This window comes from Saccostrea echinata, unplaced genomic scaffold (assembly GCF_033153115.1).
Source record: "Saccostrea echinata isolate AGI-Se365-2 ecotype Australia unplaced genomic scaffold, CSIRO_AGI_Sech_v1 ptg000053l, whole genome shotgun sequence".
NCBI lineage: Eukaryota > Metazoa > Mollusca > Bivalvia > Ostreida > Ostreidae > Saccostrea > Saccostrea echinata.
This window is the reverse complement of record NW_026889802.1, coordinates 2326884-2346903: the sequence shown is the minus strand read 5'-3', so window position 1 is coordinate 2346903 and position 20020 is coordinate 2326884. Positions and strand designations below refer to the sequence as shown.

Sequence of the window (20020 nt, the reverse complement as noted above, 5' to 3'; positions counted from 1 at the left end):
CACATGTGTATTCCTTGTGACAAGACCTTCCTCTGGATATCAACCACTTTGACCCTTTGACCTTGACCTAGGAGTTTGACCTACTTTTGAAAAACTTTAACCTTGGCCATAACTTTTGAATGGTTGGAGCTTGGGCTTTCATACTTCACATATGTAATCCTTGCGACAAGACCTTCCTTTGGATACCAACCACCACTTTGACCTTTTGACCTTGACCTAGGAGTTTGACCTACTTTTGAAAAACTATAACCTTGGCCATAACTTTTGAATGGTTGATGCTAGGGCTTTCATACTATACATATGTAATCCTTGTGACAAGACCTTCCTTTGGATACCAACCACTTTGACCCTTTGACCTTGACCTAGGAGTTTGACCTACTTTTGAAAAACTTTAACCTTGGCCATAACTTTTGAATGGTTGGTGCTAGGGCTTTCATACTTCACATATGTAATCCTTGTGACAAGATCTTCCTTTGGATACCAACCGCTTTGACCTTGACCTTGATGTTTGACTTTTATTTAAAAAACTTTAACCTTCGCCATAACTTTTGAACAGTTGTATCTAGGTCTTTCAAATTTCACAGGTGTATTCCTCGAGACAAGACCTTTCTTTGGGTATCAACATTTTTTATCTTTTGGCCTGGATTTTGACTTGCATTTGAAGAAACTTTAACCTTCGCCATAAGCTGCCATATGGGGGCATCAGTGTTTCACAAACACATCTTGTTTTTTTTTCATTTTAATTGACTTAGTCATTTCCTGTCATGTTTAAGGTTTGAGACATAGAATCTAGAATCTGTACGAAAATGTGAACTGCAGCTTAAAACTACTCATTAGAACTAAAACAAGCTAATTCAGAGACTTTGTGTCCCCCTCTTAGGGAAAAAGAAGAGCATGCGCAGTTCGGGGGGGGGGGGGGTGTCACACTGCCCCCCTGTATTTGTAGAATTATTAAATGTATACATGTATATTGTAGCAAATTAAAAAAAAAGCCAATATGGATATAAAGATTTGATTGCTTATTTTTTAATATGTGTATAGTGTATAGAAGATTCTTTTTAACTTCTTATCTACCACAGCCGCTCTAGCTGTTCACTACTACACACATCTCTTATCTCTCACTGCAGCATCAGTGTGAGGGTTAATTACCAGACAGATTTTGCAGCTGACAAGACTTGCTGCTGGAATGAATGGTACACACATAAAAATGTTTATATCTCATTTATTTATTGGAATATTTTGAAAATTCAAAAAGTCTTTTAATCATTAATGTTTCAATTTTATGAATTCAATTTTATAAATCCAAAATAGTTAATTAATTACATCAAAAATGTCATATATTTACAATATTTACACAGCATTTCTTGAAATATACACTGTAGGTGTAATCAGATAATTCATTTCAGCAGTTCTTGGTAGTACTTAAAGAAGCAGTCATTTTTTATGCAAAGTCTAACATTGCATTGTCTACATCCAGTAGAGACTTCGTGTCTCTTGTTCTGTTTAGCACATCCCTTACATCTCCCAGGTTTTTCGAACTGAATCGGCCAGTGAGCATCTCCACAGTTTCCTGTAACTGCTGGTGCTTTTCGCTTTCGGCTTCCTCTGTATGTTCCGATCATCTGCTGGGCTAATGCCATCCTGAAATCTATCTGTGTTCTCCTTTTTTCCTTGTTTGTTTTTGTCACCAATTTATGGTTGGGGGACTCTTGCATACAAATCAAGGCATTGACAAGAGCAAGATCGAAACAAAACCAGAATAGGTACTTATACCATTTCTTGGCTTTTCTGCAAGTGGAATACTGCATCCTCTTTTGGTTAGCCAAGTTCAGCCAAACATGTATTTGTTGTAGAGTTCAGATACACTGTGAGCTGACACGTCTTTTAGGGTCCCATCCTTTTGGCGCCTTTGAACAACCCTGGTCTGTGTGGGATCACAGTTTGTGCTGAGGTAGGTCACGATCTTCTTGTCTTTCCATGCTGTGGCTACCAGGTTCCCTTTCTGCATAGTAAGGCTTTCTCCTCTGTTTTTTAATTTGGCACTTTTGATGGCTTCTGGCATGCCACGGCGATTTATTCGGACAGTGCCACAACAGTATATTCCTTCGCGTAACAAGCGTTCAAATAGTTCTGGGCTTGAAAAAAAATTGTCCATATAAATCACATGTGATTTTCCAATCAATTTCCAGGACAAGTCCTGCACTACACATGCCCCTAAACCGTCTTCTGGTTTTCTGTCTGCGACTCGTCCGGTGTACACTTGAAATTCATGTACATATCCATTGTGCGGTGAAGCACGCTCCCACACTTTTATCCCAAATTTTGTAGGTTTGGCTGGCAAATATTGTTTGAAGGACAACCTTCCTTTGAATGCAATCATTCCTTCATCAATGGACTGCTCTTTATGAGGATGGTAGTTTTCCAAACACATCTCTGAAACTTTTTCAATTACTGGTCTAATGTGACAAAGTTTGTCATGTCCTGGTCACCCCTTAGGTGGATTTTGTCTGGTATCGTTCATGTGAAAGTACTTGGAAAGTCTCTCAAAACGTGTCCTTGTCATGATTGATGGTATACTTGGAAGTTCAAAAGGCCATGAGGACTTCCATGCAAGGGTGTATGAGGGAACGCCTAAGACGGAAAATACTAGGTGTATTCCCAAAAAGGCCATCATTTCAAGAAACGTAGTAGGGGTCCAAATTTTATCTGGCCTTGCTTCAATGCATCTCGCTGCATATTGATTTTTTTCCTCTACAATTTTGTCGACCAAAGAAACAGGGAAAAATCTGTAAAAGAAATCTAATTCTTTCTTGTCTTCTTCTAATACAAAAGCTGCTCCAACTTCCTCTCTAAATTCGACAATGTTTGGTTTGGAGAGCGTCCATGTCCAAGTTTCCTCGTCTATTTCCTCTTCGGACTCTTCAGATGAGGAGGAATCATCACTATCCGAGAAAGAAATATCACTTCCAATACTTCTTGTTTCCGTTGCATCTATTTCTGATCAAGTAAATCCTTCAAATTCAAAATCTTCATCGTCCGATAGAAATATATCGAGTATGTTTTCCGCCATCTGGACTTGCTTCGAACAGTGTAAACAACGCTTTGGAAATCTCCTTTATACTTATTAATAGATAACCAAATATGGAAAACTGACGTATTACATTACAGATATATCTTTCCTAAAACTAATTTTCATTGGCCCAGAGGTGGAAATCCTTTCAAAACTAACCAATCACACTTAACGTAACATATGTAAAAAAGCGGATATATATCAGTCAGTACAATTGCGCATGTATTTGTTTACAGCGGATATATACGATAATGCGGTTTAGCTAGTAGTAAAATCAGACGGGTTTATCAGTCACTGCAAGCACAGAGAAGATAAAATAAGCATGTATATACGTCAGTGGTAGGGAAGGAGTTAATATACTATATACAAAATATTTATCACACTGTAATAATGCTTTTATCAATATGAGTTTGTACACCCCAGACTTCATAACTTTTTCATTTCACATGTTGAATAGTATCATTTAGTAAATCCAAAAAAAAAAACATTAAAAAAAAAGAGAATCGTCCAGGGATTGAACCTGGGCCTCTGGCTTGTGAAGCGAGCAACATACCACTAGACCACGGAGGCACTCGATTATAGACCAAATTAAATGCAAACATAAGTCACATATAATGTTTATATTCACATTTGATATTGTCAAAATTTTACACAATAAATGTTGTTTAATTTAGCCTTTACTAAACAGTTCTAATAGATGTAATTAGAATATAAAGTCCGCCGACAACCTGTATTATACGTAATAACTCTCCACATGCCCCTGTGCTAAAAATAATGCGAAGCGACTTTTAATACAATAAAAAAAAAAAAAAAACGGGCGGGACACTTTGAGAGGGGCAAGAGAGGCCATAGGGAGTTACAGTATAAAATTTCATTGCAAAAGCTCAAAATCTTCTTGAGATATCGCCCAGAAACAAAAGTGTTATATGGAATTTATGAATTTACGACCTTGAACTTTGACCTTTTGACCTCAAAATCAATAGGTGTCTTCCTTAGGCCACAGGGAGTTGTTACGTAAAATTTCATTGCGAAAGCTCAAAGAATTTGCGAGATATGACGCGGAAACAAAAGTGTTAAAACAGAATTTATTAATTTATGACCTTGACCTTTGACCTTTTGACCTCAAAATAAATAGGGTTCTTCTTTAGGCCATAGGGATTTTGCTTTGCAAAATTTCATTGCGAAAGCTCAAAGGGTTCTCGAGATATCGCGCGGAAAGTGTTACAGACAGACAGAAATACAGCTAGACGGACGGACGGACAGATGGACAGACAGACCCAAATTAATATCCCCCACTTTCATTGAAAGCGGGGGACAAAAAAATCACAAAGTATTAAAAACAGTTTTTACATTACACAGCAGATAGTGTAAATCCATTTGTCCCTTGGGAGTGATGAGTGGACATGCATCCAGTTAAAGATTAATTAATTAATGAGTTCAATGTGGGAAGCTGTTAGGGCATCTCTGATCAAGCAGGTCTTATCTATATGTCCTGGGAATTGGGCAGAAAGAAATAAAGATCTCTGTTGTCTAAGTCTCTTAATTGTAATTTATGTAGGTCAAAATAGATAGTTACTGGAACCAGCCTTTTATTTTTAAAAGGAGTTTGATACAAGTTTGGCTTTCCAGAAAGCCTGAAATGTCATCTCTTTGGCTTCATTAATAGACAGTGGAATGTAACATTTTTTTCCTCAGCGATTACAAGCAGAAGAACTTTTTTCCAAAAAAAGGAGGGTAGTCAGAAAAAAAAAATTACAACTTACCCGAATAATCTTACACTACATATAGGAAAAAAATTAATTGTGATTTTTTTTTTCAACAATCAATTTGCAGAGTGTCATGTCTCACAAAGATGACAGATAGTTGCAAACTATTTTTTCAGTGTAATAAAAAACACTGTAATTATTAGTTTTGATGTTTTATTAGGCCGCACCTTAGTTTCATTCATTAAAAAAAATATATTGAGTAATTAAATTTTCACTCTAAATGTTTAAGCAAATTGTGAACACCTCTCACATCTAGAAAACATTAGTGATTTGGTACCTTCTCTGAAAAACCCAGCGGGGGGCATTTGTCCCTTTTGGACAGTTCTAGTTCTATATGAGTAGGTTTTCTTTTTTTTTGTCCCCCGCTTTCACTGAAAGTGGGGGATATTAATTTGGGTCTCCGTCCGTCTGTATTTCTGTCTGTCTGTAACACTTTCGTTTTCCGTGCGATATCTCGAGAACCCTTTAAGCTTTTGCAATAAAACTCCCTATGGCCTGAAGAAGAACCCTATCGAATTTGAGGTCAAATGAAAGTTTACATAACAACTTCCCGTGGCCTAAGGAAGACCCCTATTGATTTTGAGGTCAAAAGGTCAAAGTTCAAGGTCATAAATTCATACTTTTCGTCTGTGTGTAACACTTTTGTTTCTGGGCAATATCTCAAGAAGCTTTTGAGCTTTTGCAATGAAATTTTATACTGTAACTCCCTAGGGCCTTACTAGACCCTCTCAAAGTGTCCCACCCCATTTTTTTTTAATTTATTGTACTAAAAGTCGCTTGGCACTATTTTTAGCACAGGGGCATGTGGAGAGTTATTACGTATAATACAGGTTGTCGGCGGACTTTATATTCTTATTACATCAGATTCTATTTGAACTGTTTAGTAAAGGCTTAATTAGACACCATGTATTGTGTAAAATTTTGACAATATCGAACGTGAATATAAATATTATATGTGACCTACTGTTTGCATTTAATTTGTTACATAATCAAGTGCCTCCGTGGTCTAGGGGTATGACTCTCGCTTAATATATGAGAGGTGCCGGGTTCAAATCCCGGATGATTCTTTTTAAAAAATTTTTTTTTTGGATTTACTTAATGATAGTATTCAGCATGTGAAATGCAAAAGTTATGACGTCCAGCTTGTACAAACTCATAAAATCATTATTACAGTGTGATAAATATTCTATATATAATCTATATATATCTTCTATACACATATTAAAGAATAAGCAATCAAATCTTTATATTTGCATTTTTTATTTGCTTCAATATACATGTATACATTTAATAATTCTACAAATCCAGTGGGGGGGGGGGGTCCTTCTGTGACAGTCATGATTTTATATTGATTTTAATAAACAGTATTTTTCTTTCAGATGCCATTATATAAATAGTGCACGTTTTCGAGGGTAACAGTTGAAATTGACACCCCATTAGGAAAACCATTGCAGTGATTTTTTTAGGGCTGATTTGGGGCCGAAATTCGGCCCCAGTCCCAATTGAAAATATGCCTGTATTTTCCCAAAATGTAGTGGAAGTTTTCCCAAAGAAAAACTTACAAAATATTTGATCAAATTCAGTTTGTTTATTGCATTTTTCAGTGAAGTTCAAGCAGGTTTTGTTGTTCAGCCATGTTGGATTTCTTCAAAATTAGATAATTCATACCGCTATTGTTCTTGATGCAAGTAATTAGATAATTCATACCAAGAATAGTCTTGATTTGTTATAACAATTGTTTGTTAAAGTAATACAAAGACAAAAACAAAGCTTTTTGACAATGCTTTTTAAGTGACTGGGTTTTCTGGGAGATTCCCAATTTAGCCTAATTGACGCTGAAATTCCCAATTCTGAGGGCCCCAGCCCCCAGTCCCAAAGTACTGAAAAAAAACACTGCATTGTCAACCGACGCGACATTGGTTTTCCTTGGGGTGTCAATTTCAACTGTTACCCTCGAAAACGTGCACTATTTATTTTATTATACTGAATGTCTTATTGATTTTGGATGTCATAAAAAAAAATTCAGAGATTGTCATTAAGTTCACTCTTAGAAAGCTTTCAAACTCCCCGCTTCTATTTTTCTCAATAAGAAAGCTTTGGAAAAGATTTACCAACCTCTTTATTGTTTGTTTGCTACTCAAAAAGTCATTATCATCAAAAGTTTGCACTCGCAAGGATGTTTTGTATGTCGTTTGTTGTTTTCAAATATGCTACATCGGGCGCAAGCTTTTATTGATGTTGTTTATTTGACTTCTTTTAAACGCGCAACTGACGTTTTGAGAATTCTCTGGTGAACTGTACGCACATGATTTGAACACATGTGACATTTTCATAATGTTACCCATTTTCACAAGTGTTGCTAATGCTGAGGGTATTATTATACATTTATTGCATGATAGTGAGGGAAATATGAAGATTTATTCAGCTAAGAAATATCATATTCCCCGAGGGCTTCTCCCGAGGGGAATATGATATTTCTTGGCTGAATAAATCTTCATGTTTCCCGAACATTCATGCAATGAATTGTTTATTATACCGAAACAAGCAAAAACTTTGAAATAAACATAAACTTTCAAATTCGGCACCGCTCTCAAATTCACTTTCGTTTTTAACGTAAAGTTACTGAAACCCTTTGACACATCACTAATCATCAATTTTGTGACGTAAACCAGGCTATTGTGATGTCTATTACTCTCGGGAGTTTTCTTTCAACGAACAATAACTATTGCGGGAAAATGCACTAGGTATCCGAAGAGGGGAAATATGATGAAAAAGCATGCCGACGACCGTGAAATATGAATTAAGTTTTATGGCCCGATCACGTGATAATCTAGAACCAATCAGATAACGCGTTGTGTAGAATAGTTATAATGAGGTATAATAATATGGATTGTTAACTGCGTCTAAACCAATCAGATTTTAGTATTTAACATGAATTAAAGTATAATAATGAAAGTTATGAAATAACTTTCAATAATATTATCTTGATTTAAAATAAAAATGTTTTATTTAAATATTAAACAGTTAAATAAATTTATGACAACTACCTCTAATTAAAGTCTAGAAATCTCTAGAGTTCTAAAATTACAATTTAACTCTTAACCTTGAATAAATAAATAAGTAAAAATAGCCATTGGTTAATATTTTCCTGCCAAAACCTTTAACCCCCTTTGTCCAGAGTGTCCAGGAGCAGTCAGTGTGTAAAGTTGTATTTTTGTTATTTGGAGAATTTTTATAGACCACTGACAGTAATTTGACTTTTTGACATTCTTATTTCATATTAATACTTTCATATTAATAATTGTATGAATGAAAAGAGGCATATGAGAGAATTTATTAAATTATTTAAGTTTGTCAAAAGCTGATGAACTAGTTGATTTTAAACTTTGTAATGAACTTAGGTATTTTATGACACAAAAAAATATATCGTGTATAAATGTTATTTATGAATTGTAGATATTAAATCCATAGCAAGACATGTATACTGTATTAAAACTATATTAGAGATGGATTCATACCCATAGTTTGGTATGTAGCTATATGTACATGTATATTGTAAATATTATCCACTATATGAAGTGAATATATTATAAATAGAAATATTTGTATTTAAAGTCAGTAGATATAACTCATTGACCTGTGTCAATATTTATTATTAATTTTATGACTTAATTAATATGTAGTAATTATCTGATTTTATGATGACAATAGATTCTGCTGTTATATGTGATATCAAATTTAGTTAATGTATTTTATATTGTTTTGCAGAATCTAGTACTAGTATAATCCTTGTAATAAACAACATCACACTGAAACCATCTTGAAATGTGTTAATTGCTGCTCCGCTACACCTCCCCCCGAACGGTACATGCTCTTCTTTTTTTTTCCCTAAGGGGGGGACACAAAATTCTCTGAATTAGCTTGTTTTTTTTGAAAGATTCCATTCAAAGTATGTGTATAAAAATATACATTCTTCGGTTAACAAAAATATGGAGCAAAGACCAACAATTATCTTAAAAATACACTTTATGACACAACATTCGTATCTTTCCAAGAAATATTTGAAGTCCATTAAGTGAAGGGTCATATCACTAACATGATTTATGAGGGGCATTTGAAAAGTTCCGAGAACTGCTTGCTAAAATATTGACCATTTCACGGAAGTTAATAAGTTTGATACCATTGAAAAGAGCTGGAAAATTTGCACTTATATTAACGTAATTTTCTTACATTCATGACTTGATAACTACAAAAATGACGTCAGAATCTCGAATGTTTGGCATACTGAAAAGTCGCGTTTTTTGTCCACAAGAGAGGATTAAAAAAGTGCTGTCAAATGCATATTTGAAATGATATTTTAAAGAAAATGTGCATGGAGGTAGAGTAAGACTAAGAATGGGACGGGCCCGTATTTTATTTTTTTTGCTTGATTATTAAGCACGGTAATGTTATCATAGGCGTTCATAAAAGGTCTGAAAAACTTTTCAGATTTTCAACTTCTTCTCAAGAACCACTGGGCCAATTTTAACCTAACTTGGTACAAAGTATCCTTGGGTGAAGGGGAGTTTAAATTGTTAAAATAAAGGACCAAGTCCCCTTATAAGGGGATATAATCAAGAAAAGACAAAAATAGGGTGGGGTCATTAAAAAACCTTCTTCTCAAGAACCACTGGGCCAGAAAAGCTGAAACTTATGTGGAAGCATCCTGGGGTAGTGTAGATTCTAAATTGTTCAAATCAGGACTCCAGAGGGTGGAGGGGGGGGGGGGCACAATAGTGAATCCAAGTTTTACATTGAATTATATAGGAAAAATCATTAAAAATCTTCTTCTCAAGAACCAGTGACTGGGCCAGAAAAGCTGAAACTTATGTAGAAGCATTCTCAAGTAGTGTAGATTCTAAATTTTTCAAATCTTGACCCTCGGGGGGTAGGGCGGAGCCACAATAGGGAATCCAAGTTTTACATTAAAATATATAGGAAAAATCTTTAAAAATCTTCTTCTCAAGAACCACTGGGCCAGAAAAGCTGAAACTTATGTGGAAGCGTCCTGTGGTAGTGTAGATTCTAAATTGTTCATATCAGGACTCCAGGGGCTGGGGGGGGCACAATAGGGAATCCAAGTTTCTCGTTGAAATATGTAGGAAAAACCTTTAAAGATCTTCTCAAGAACCAGTGACTGGGCCAGAAAAGCTGAAACTTATGTAGAAGCATTCTCAAGTAGTGTAGATTCTAAATTGTTCAAATCTTGACTTCAGGGGTAGGGCGGAGACACAATAGGGAATCCAAGTTTTACATTAAAATATATAGGAAAAATCTTTAAAAATCTTCTTCTCAAGAACCACTGGATCAGAAAAGCTGAAACTTATGTGGAAGTATCCTGGGGTAGTGTAGATTCTAAATTGTTCAAATCTGGACCACCGGGGGTAGGGCGGGGGCCACAATAGGGAATCCAAGTTTTACATTGAAATATATAGGAAAAATCTTTAAAAATCTTTTTCTCAAGAACCATTGGGCCAGAAAAGGTGAAACTTATGTGGAAGCATTCTCGGGTAGTGTTGATTCTAAATTGTTCAAATCAGGACCCCCGGTGGAAGGGCGGGGCCACAATAGTGAATCCAAGTTTTACATTGAAATGTATAGGAAAAAAATCATTAAAAATCTTCTTCTCAAGAACCATTGGACCAGAAAAGCTGAAAGTTGTGTGGAAGCATCCTGGGGTAGTGTAGATTCTGAAGTGTTCAAATCATGACCCCGGGGATGGGGGGGGGGGCACAATAGGTATTACAAGGGGGGAAATCTGGTAAAGAACAGCATGACCAAAGTTACTCAGGTGAGCGATGTGGCCCATGGGCCTCTTGTTATTTATATGACATAGCTGGATTCTCAGTCAATTATTTAGCTCTCCACTATATTAAATAAAAGATATTCTATATAAAACTGATGTGTAATAATGCTGTTTTCCACTAATGTATCTTGAGTATCAGGACCCTTACCGTTTACGAATAAGACGTACAAAAGTCTTCCTCGGACTTGTTTCTGTGCGTATTTTTTCATATTATTTCAACTTCGGCGATCCAAAATTCACTATTCTTTTTGACTTTCGACTCAAAAAAATACATCTGAGTTCCATTACCATGTACAATCTTATTTATTTTCCAAGATTTTAAAAAGTTCGAACATATCGATTTACAGTGGGGTCAGAACTACACCGGCGCTATTTTGGTTTTTACAAGAAAATATAGGACACCCTTAGCTTAACCTCTCTTGAGCTTTAATCGTTCCCGCAAAATTGGTTAAAACACCTGACAAATTAATGCCAGCAAACTCTGTAACACCATCCACTATTCTCCTGTGATTGTCAACTTTGTGATTTTCTCACAGCAACGTCTTTTATACCCAATATTTTGTGCGAGATTCGATAATAACAGGATATGTTTGACACATTCTTAAACCATCTCAGAACTATAGGAGCTCCTGAATATAAGTCCATATGATAGACTGTAGTCTAAGTAAATATTCTTCCAGCTGGCAGATGTGTCTGTTAGCGTGCATCCGAGTAATGAACAAAACTGGACTTTTAAATTTTACTTCACAGAAATTGTGTCTCTTGTTACGTCATTTTTATGATCAGTATGCTAGACATTCGAGATTCTGACGTCATTTTTGGAGTTATTACGTTATAAAAATTACAAAGTGACGTCACAATATGTGTATATTTTTGTGATCTGCCCAATGATATCAAATTCAGTAATTTCCGTTAAATGGTTAATATTTTATCAACCAGTTCTCAAAACTTTTCAAATGCCCCTCGTAAATGTCGATATTTTTATATAGCGTAAGTATAATGTAGTGGTTAGCATGTTAGTCTCAAAGAAAAAATTGATACTCAGGATTTTTATTGCTTGGGTTTCATACACCAAGAATATCACATTTCTTTTTGAAATTGTAGAATGATTTTTGCCAAAAAGAATTTTCCACAGAAAAGTGTTTTTTGTCATACTTTCATACCTTGGTTATAATGAGCATGGAAAATGCATTAAATGTTTCCCCCCGCTTTCTCCAAAATTATGGAATATTTAATAATTTGGGTCTGTCTTTGCACTCATCTGTCTGTCTGTAACATTTTTGTTTCCATGTGGTATCAGAAGGCTTTGACCTTTTGCAAGGAAATTTTATATTTAAACAATAAAATGCTTTCTTTGGTTGTTAGTACGGGAATTAATGTCGCAGCTGTTGCAGAAAAAATACATAACCCGGTTATGTGAATTTTTTCTGCAATAGCTGCGATGTTAATTCCCGTACTAACAAACAAAGAAAGATATTTTATTGTTTATATTTAAATCATTTAAAAAAAAAACATTCAAAGTAAATTAAATTTGTTAGATGTGTATATCATTGTATGCATAATTGATTGAACAGCCGTTGCTTAAGAAATCTATGCAGGTGGCTTGCTTAGTGTTGTTTATGGACTGATTAACGGCAATTGTTTTTATAAAAATAAAGGAAATAATATTCAGTGGATGTAAATATATCACAACTCCCCAAGGCCTAAAAAGACCCATTTTGATTTTGAGATCAAAGATTAAAGATCAAGGTAATTAAAGCTGAACACGACTCGTAAATAGGCATACGCCATTTTCGATATCATATCTACGATGCATGAACACCAGGGTATACTCTTCGCATTCGTTACACCTGACTGCTTTATTGTCACGGGTATCGCGTGGAATGGCGACCCGTGTTCGTGCTGGTTATCTTGCATTACCTTTGTTTACATTTTATTGTAGTTACGTGTATCTGTGTTTGTTTGTATACTGCACTGACCATAACTACTATAACTGTAAGTTTCTTTTGTATCTTACTTTCCTGCATTAGACGAGGTATTACAGTTATTTTTTCGCTACCGAGTGATGTATAGCATACGTCCGTCTACACCGGTGTCGACTGATCATACTAAACAGTGTCCAAGTCAGGCCCTTTATATAGGGGTCCTCAGATATAGCGAGAATCCGAACAAAAATGGCGGACACATTGCTTTTACGAATCATGTTCAGCTTTAAGAAATTGAAACATTTTGTATGTGTGTTCATGCTCATTTCCAGATGTCACTTTGAAAAGCCTTGGTACTTAATATTAAAACTCCAAAAATGTTTGAAAGAAGACATCTGTTGTTTTTGAGATCAAAAAGTCAAAGGTACAGGTCAGAAATGCATACAATGCAAATAACATTTTCCAGATGATAACTGGGTCCATTGTTCCTGCCCAGGGAAAGCCTAAGTTGGTCATAAATTGAAATATATTTCATCTTTGGAAATCATCATGCACTCACTCATAGAATTTAAAAGGCAAATTGTAAACTATTATGAACACTAAACCTTATTTCTTATGCAATGCTCTCAGAAAGTTTGTTTACTTCTGAACTTCTTGTTGACAAGTGGCATGCTTAAGACAATGTAAACCTGGTCCTTACAAAACTTTAAAATATGTTGCATGAGTAAGGAGTTAAAACCCTGGGTGGCGCTAAAGTGGCCATAACCTGAGAAATTCATGGTACTTAGCTGACTGACAAAGCCCATGGACCTCTTTATAATTAATCACAGCTTGAGTTGTGATACTGATGGGTGGTCATCAAGGCCTATTGTTTCAATTGAACGACAGTACATTACAGTAAAACTTGTATTTTGATAATACGTACTGCAGTGTTTTGCAATTTTTGCTGCATCAAAATAAACAGAAAAACTGTAAAAAAAAATATATATATATATATTTTTTTTTGATAGTTGGTGTTAGTTATAGACTTTATTCAATCTGTAGAACATAATGCTTGAAAAGTTTCAGGAGTAATATAAATTCTTGCTAACTGATTAAGCTTTAAAATAGAAAAAAAAAAAAAGTCAAGCTGCAGAAATCATGGAAATTGCACGATAGAGTATTAAAAGGAAAGTTTAAAAACTTGCACGAATGAATTATTAGATTTTAGCCTGTAAAGGTTATGTTTCACAAGATTATTTTAGAAAGTAAAGTACTATTTTGTTGCACCTTCAGTAATTATGCTTGATAAGAAATTGTTGTGATCGACTTGAATTTCTGGAAATCTTTAAGGTCAATACCAGGAAGCTGGGAGTGTGGTATGTTATCAGTTGGACTGAGATAACGCTATCTAGAGGAGGGCGATATCAACAGACCAGAGTACATATGAATGGACTAAAACACAAGTTTCCCTTCTATGGATTAATGTGACATATTCTTATTGAAGGTAAGTCTTTGGTGTCTGTAAGAAATATCGTTCTGTTTAATTACATGCAAACAATTGAAAATCTCTTGTTCAAATCATGACAAGCTTGGCAGTTAGAGTAACATTGATTGAATTGTACAACAATCGCAGTTTACTTTTACATCAGTTATCAGTTGTTACATTAATTTTTTTTATTTTACAAAACATGGATGTAATATACTACATAAAATGGGAGAAGAAAGGTGTAAGAGCTCATACATGATTGGGGAAAAAGACAAGTTCTTGTTATTGCTATAATACTGCAGTACATATCCTCGGAGGTCCATAAGTCGTTACCCTAATTTGATTGTGTCCGTTTTGTAAATAAATTTGAAATACTGTTTCATTTCGTAAGTCATACCTTAGACATAAATACTTTTTAGCTCACCTGAGCCAAAGGCTCAACTGAGCTTTTCTGATCAAAATTTGTCCGTTGTCTGTCGTCGGCGTCGTTGTAAACTTTTCACAATTTCATCTTCTTCTCCAGAACTACTGGGCCAATTTCAACCAAACTTGCCACAAAATATCCTTGGGTGAAGGGGATTCAAGTTTGTTCAAATGAAGGGCCACACCCTCTTTCAAGGGGAGATAATAAAGAATTAGTGAAAAATCAATAGCATCTTTTAAAGATCTTCTTCTCAAGAACCACAGGGCCAGGAAAGATGAAACTCATGTGGAAGCATCCTCAGGTAGTGTAGATTCAAGTTTGTTCAAATCTTGACCCCTGGGGGTAGGGCAGGGCCACAGTGGAGGATCAAAGTTTTACATAGAAATATATAGGAAAAACCTTTAAAAATCTTCTTCTCAAGAACAGCAAAGCCATGATGAGTCATATTTATATGGAAGCATCCTCAGGTAGTGTAGATTCAAGTTTGTTCAAATCATGACCCCCGGGGGTAGGGCGGGGCCACAATGGAGGATCAAAGTTTTACATAGAAATATATAGGAAATACCTTTAAAAATCTTCTCCTCAAGAACAGCAAAGCCATGATGAGTCATATTTATATGGAAGCATCCAGGGGGAGTGTAAATTCAAGTTTTTTCAAACCATGACCCTCGGGGGTAGGGCGGGGCCACAATGGAGGATCAAAGTTTTACATAGAAATATATTGGAGAAACCTTTAAAAATCTTCTCCTCCGGAACAGCAAAGCCATGATGAGTCATATTTATATGGAAGCATCTTCGGGTAGTGTAGATTCAAGTTTGTTCAAATCATTATCCCCGGGGGTAGGGCGGGGCCAAAATGGACTATCAAAGTTTTACATAGAAATATTTAGGAAAAATCTTTAAAAATCTTCCTCTCAGAAACAGCCAAGGCCTTTTTGGTCATATTTATATGGAAGCATCCTCAGGTAGTGTAGATTCTATTTTGTTCAAATCATGACCCCCGGGGGTAGGGTGGGGCCACAATGGAGGATCAAAGTCTTAAATATAAATATATAGGAAAATATCTTCTGATGAAGAACTGCAAAGCCATGATTAGTCATTTTGATATGGAAACATCCTCAGGTAGTGTAGATTCAAGTTTGTTACAATGATGACCCCCCGGGGATAGGGTCGGGCCACAATGCAGGATCAAAAATTTTACATAAGAACATATAGGAAAAATATTTCTTCTCAAGAACAGAAAAGCTATGTTTAGTCATATTGATATGGAAGCATCCTCAGTGTAGATTCAATTTTGTTCAAATGATGACCCCCGAGTAGGGTGGGGCCTAATGGGGGGATCAAAAGTTTTACATAAGAACACATAGAAAAAATTTGTTCTGAAGAACAGAAAAGCTATGTTTAGTCTTATTGATATGGAAGCATCCTCAGGTAATATAGATTTAAGTTTGTTCAAATGATGACCCCTGGGATAGGGAGGAGCCACAATGGGGGATCAAATTTTTACTTAGGAATATATGGGAAAATTCTTTTAAAATCTTCTCAAGTACAACGAAGCCATTTGTTAGCTCACCTGAGCTGAAAGCTCAAGTGAGCTTTTCTGATCACATTTTGTCTGTAGTCCGTCTGTCTGTCTGTCTGTAAACTTTTCACATTTTCGACTTCTTCTCCAGAACTACTGGGCCAATTTCAACCAAACTTGCCACAAAGCATCCTTGGGTGAAGGGGATTCAAGTTTGTTCAAATGAAGGGCCACACCCTCTTTCAAGGGGAGATAATTAAGAATTAGTGAAAAATGAATAGCATCTTTAAAAAATCTTCTTCTGAAGAACCACAGGGCCAGGAAAGATGAAACTCATATGGAAGCATCCCCAGGTAGTGTATATTCAAGTTTGTTCAAATCATGACCCCCGGGGGTAGGGCGGGGCCACAATGGAGGGTCAAAGTTTTACATAGAAATATATAGGAAAAATCTTTAAAAATCTTCTTCTCAAGAACAGTAAAGCCATGAAGAGTCATATTTATATGGAAGCATCCCCAGGTAGTGTAGATTCAAATTTGTTCAAATCATGACCCCCGGGGGTAGGGCGGGGCCACAATGGAGGATCAAAGTTTTACATAGAAATATATAGGAAAAATCTTTAAAAATCTTCTTCTCAAGAACAGTAAAGCCATGAAGAGTCATATTTATACAGAAGCATCCTCAGGTAGTGTAGATTCAAGTTTGTTCAAATCCTGACCCCCGGGGGTAGGGCGGGGCCACAATGGAGGATCCAAATTTTACATAGAAATATATAGGAAAAATCTTTAAAAATCTTCTTTTCAAGAACAGTAAAGTCATGAAGAGTCATATTTATATGGAAGCATCCTCAGGAAGTGTAGATTCAATTTTGTTCAAATCATGGCTCCCGGGGGTAGGGCGGGGCCACAATGGAGGATCCAAATTTTACTTAGAAATATATAGGAAAAATCTTTAAAAATCTTCTTTTCAAGAACAGTAAAGTCATGAAGAGTCATATTTATATGGAAGTATCCTCAGGAAGTGTAGATTCAATTTTGTTCAAATCATGGCTCCCGGGGGTAGGGCGGGGCCACAATAGAGGATCAAAGTTTTACATAGAAATATATAGGAAAAATCTTCTTCTCAAGAACAGTAAAGCCATGATGAGTCAAATTTATATGGAAGCATCCCCAGGTAGTGTAGATTCAAGTTTGTTCAAATCATGACCCCCGGGGTTAGGGTGGGGCCCAATGGGGGATCGAAAGTTTTACATAAGAACATATAGAAAAAAAATTTCTTCTCAAGAACAGAAAAGCTATGTTAGTCTTATTGATATGGAAGCATCCTCGGGTAATGAAGATTCAAGTTTGTTCAAATGATGACCTCTGAGATAGGGAGGAGCTACAATGGGGGATCAAATTTTTACAAAGGAATAAATGGGAAAATTCTTTTAAAATCTTCTCAAGTACAACAAATTCATTTGTTATATTGACATGAAAGCATCGTCAGGTAGTTTAAAATTCAAGCACCCCCCCCCCCCCCCCCCCCCCCCCCCCCCCCCGTTCATTACTGAACTGATTTGTGCCTTAGTCTAGCCAGTGTGCTCAGGTGAGCGATGTGGCCCATGGGCCTCTTGTTAAATTAACATGGAAGCATCATCAGGTAGTCAAAAATTGAAGCCCCCGCCCCCCCTTTATCTTTTCAATGCTGAACTGATTTGTGCCTTTGCCTAGCCAATGTGCTCAGGTGAGAGATGTGGCCCATGGGCCTCTTGTTTAGCTCACCTGAGCTGAAAGCTCAAGTGAGCTTTTCTGATCACCCGTCGTCTGTCGTCCATCCGTCCGTCCATCTGTCCGTCCGTCTGTAAACTTTTCAGATTTTCAACTTCTTCTCAAGAACCACTGGGCCAATTTTAACCTAACTTGGTACAAACATCCTTGGGTGAAGGGGAGTTTAAATTGTTAAAATGAAGGGCTAAGCCCCCTTTAAAGGGGAGATAATCAAGAAAAGGCAAAAATTGGGTGGGGTCATTAAAAAATCTTCTCCTCAAGAACCACTGGGCCAGAAAAGCTGAATCTTATGCGGAAGCATCCTGGGATAGTGTAGATTCTAAATTCATCAAATCATGAACCCTGGGGGTAGGGCGGGGCCACAATAGGAAATCCAAGTTTTACATTGAATTATGTAGAAAATATCTTTAAAAATCTTCTTCTCTAGAACCACTGAGCCAGAAAAGCTGAAACTTATGTGGAAGTATCCTGGGGTAGTGTAGATTCTAAATTGTTCAAATCATGACCCCTGGGGGTAGGGCAGGGCCACAATAGGGAATCCAAGTTTTACATTGAAATATGTAGAAAATATCTTTAAAAATCTTCTTCTCAAGAACCACTGGGTCAGAAAAGTTGAAACTTATGTGGAAGCATCCTGTGGTAGTGTAGATTCTAAATTGTTCATATCATGACCCCCGGGGGTAGGTCTGGGCCACAGTAGTGAATCCAAGTTTTACATTGAAATATGTAGTAAAAATTTTTAAAATCTTCTTCTCAAGAACCACTGGGCCAGAAAAGCTGAAACTTATGTAGAAGCATCCTGGGATAATGTAGATTCTAAATTCATCAAATCATGAACCCTGGGGGTAGGGCCGGGCCACAATAGGAAATCCAAGTTTTACATTGAAATATGCAGAAAATATCTTTAAAAATCTTCTTTTCTAGAACCACTGGGTTAGAAAAGCTGAAACTTATGTGGAATCATCCTGGGGTAATGTAGATTCTAAATTGTTCAGATCATGACCCCCGGGGGTAGGTCTGGGCCACAGTAGTGAATCCAAGTTTTACATTGAAATATGTAGTAAAAATCTTTAAAAATATTCTTCTCAAGAACCACTGGGTCAGAAAAGTTGAAACTTATGTGGAAGCATCCTGTGGTAGTGTAGATTCTAAATTGTTCAAATCATGACCCCTAGGGGTAGGGTGGGGCCACATTAGCGAATCCAAGTTTTACATTGAAATATATAGGAAAAATCTTTAAAAATCTTCTTCTCTAGAACCACTGGGCCAGAAAAGCTGAAACTTATGTAGAAGCATCCTGGGGTAGTTTAGATTCTAAATTAATCAAATCAGGACTCCAGGGGTTGGGGGGGGGGCACAGTAGGGAATTCAAGTTTTACATTGAAATATGTAGTAAAAATCTTCTTCTCAAGAACCACTGGGCCAGAAAAGCTGAAACTTATGTGGAAGCATCCTGGGGTAGTCTAGATTCTAAATTGTTCATATCATGACCACGGGGAGGGGGGGGGAGGGGGGAAGGACGGGGCCTCAAAAGGTATAACAGCGTAGGAAATCAGGTGAAGAACAGCAGGGCCAAAGTTACTCAGGTGAGTGTTGTGGCCCATGGGCCTCTTTTCTTTCAAATGATTTGAGAGTTTAGAAAAATCATGCCTTTATTGATTGTTTACATCTTGTTCAAAGTGCCGATGTTTATCCGGCACCATTTTGAATAACAGGTCCTAGGGTCGTGACCTCAACGGAAATGTCATTATAAAGGCCAAAAATTCCAAATTAGATATGTGACTTCTGTTGACATAATTTAAACAATGCGTATGGTAGCACCAATACACTTGAGATAGGTCATAAGAAAAAATATTTTAGGCTCTATTTTCAAACGTATGCTGTAATAGCGGATTTATGCCAAGTGGGGTATGATTTTGCTTCAGACTATATTTTTTACCTGTCTTGACCTTATCATCGTCAGCAGTTGTAAACTAGATGCTGTCATGAGACAGTATTAACTGCATTGAGGTGTTTGCCTCTAAATGCACACTCCTTCATATTGGGCTTACCAAGGAAAAAGTCGAAATAATTCTATAATTTACACAGTACATGTATTTCGTCAAATCGAGCATAAAATGCTCAGGGGACCATGTGACCTATGAGCCTCTTATAGGTATTTCCTTTACTTATTTCATTACCAGTCTGAAATAACAGAATTTAATTAATGATGTAAATTAGGTTTTGATAAA

General features: G+C 36.3%; 1 protein-coding gene across 1 annotated transcript in view; it reads right to left on the bottom strand.

The window, feature by feature from the left end:
- LOC133204393 (polycystin-2-like) overlaps positions 1 to 18682 on the bottom strand; it is a 271638-nt gene extending 252956 nt beyond the window's left edge. Inside the window, exon 1 of the mRNA XM_061340115.1 lies at positions 18671 to 18682. The gene's annotated coding sequence lies outside the window, so the exon portion shown is untranslated. The remainder of the gene's footprint in view (positions 1 to 18670) is intronic.
- Between the last annotated feature and the right edge of the window lie 1338 nt (positions 18683 to 20020).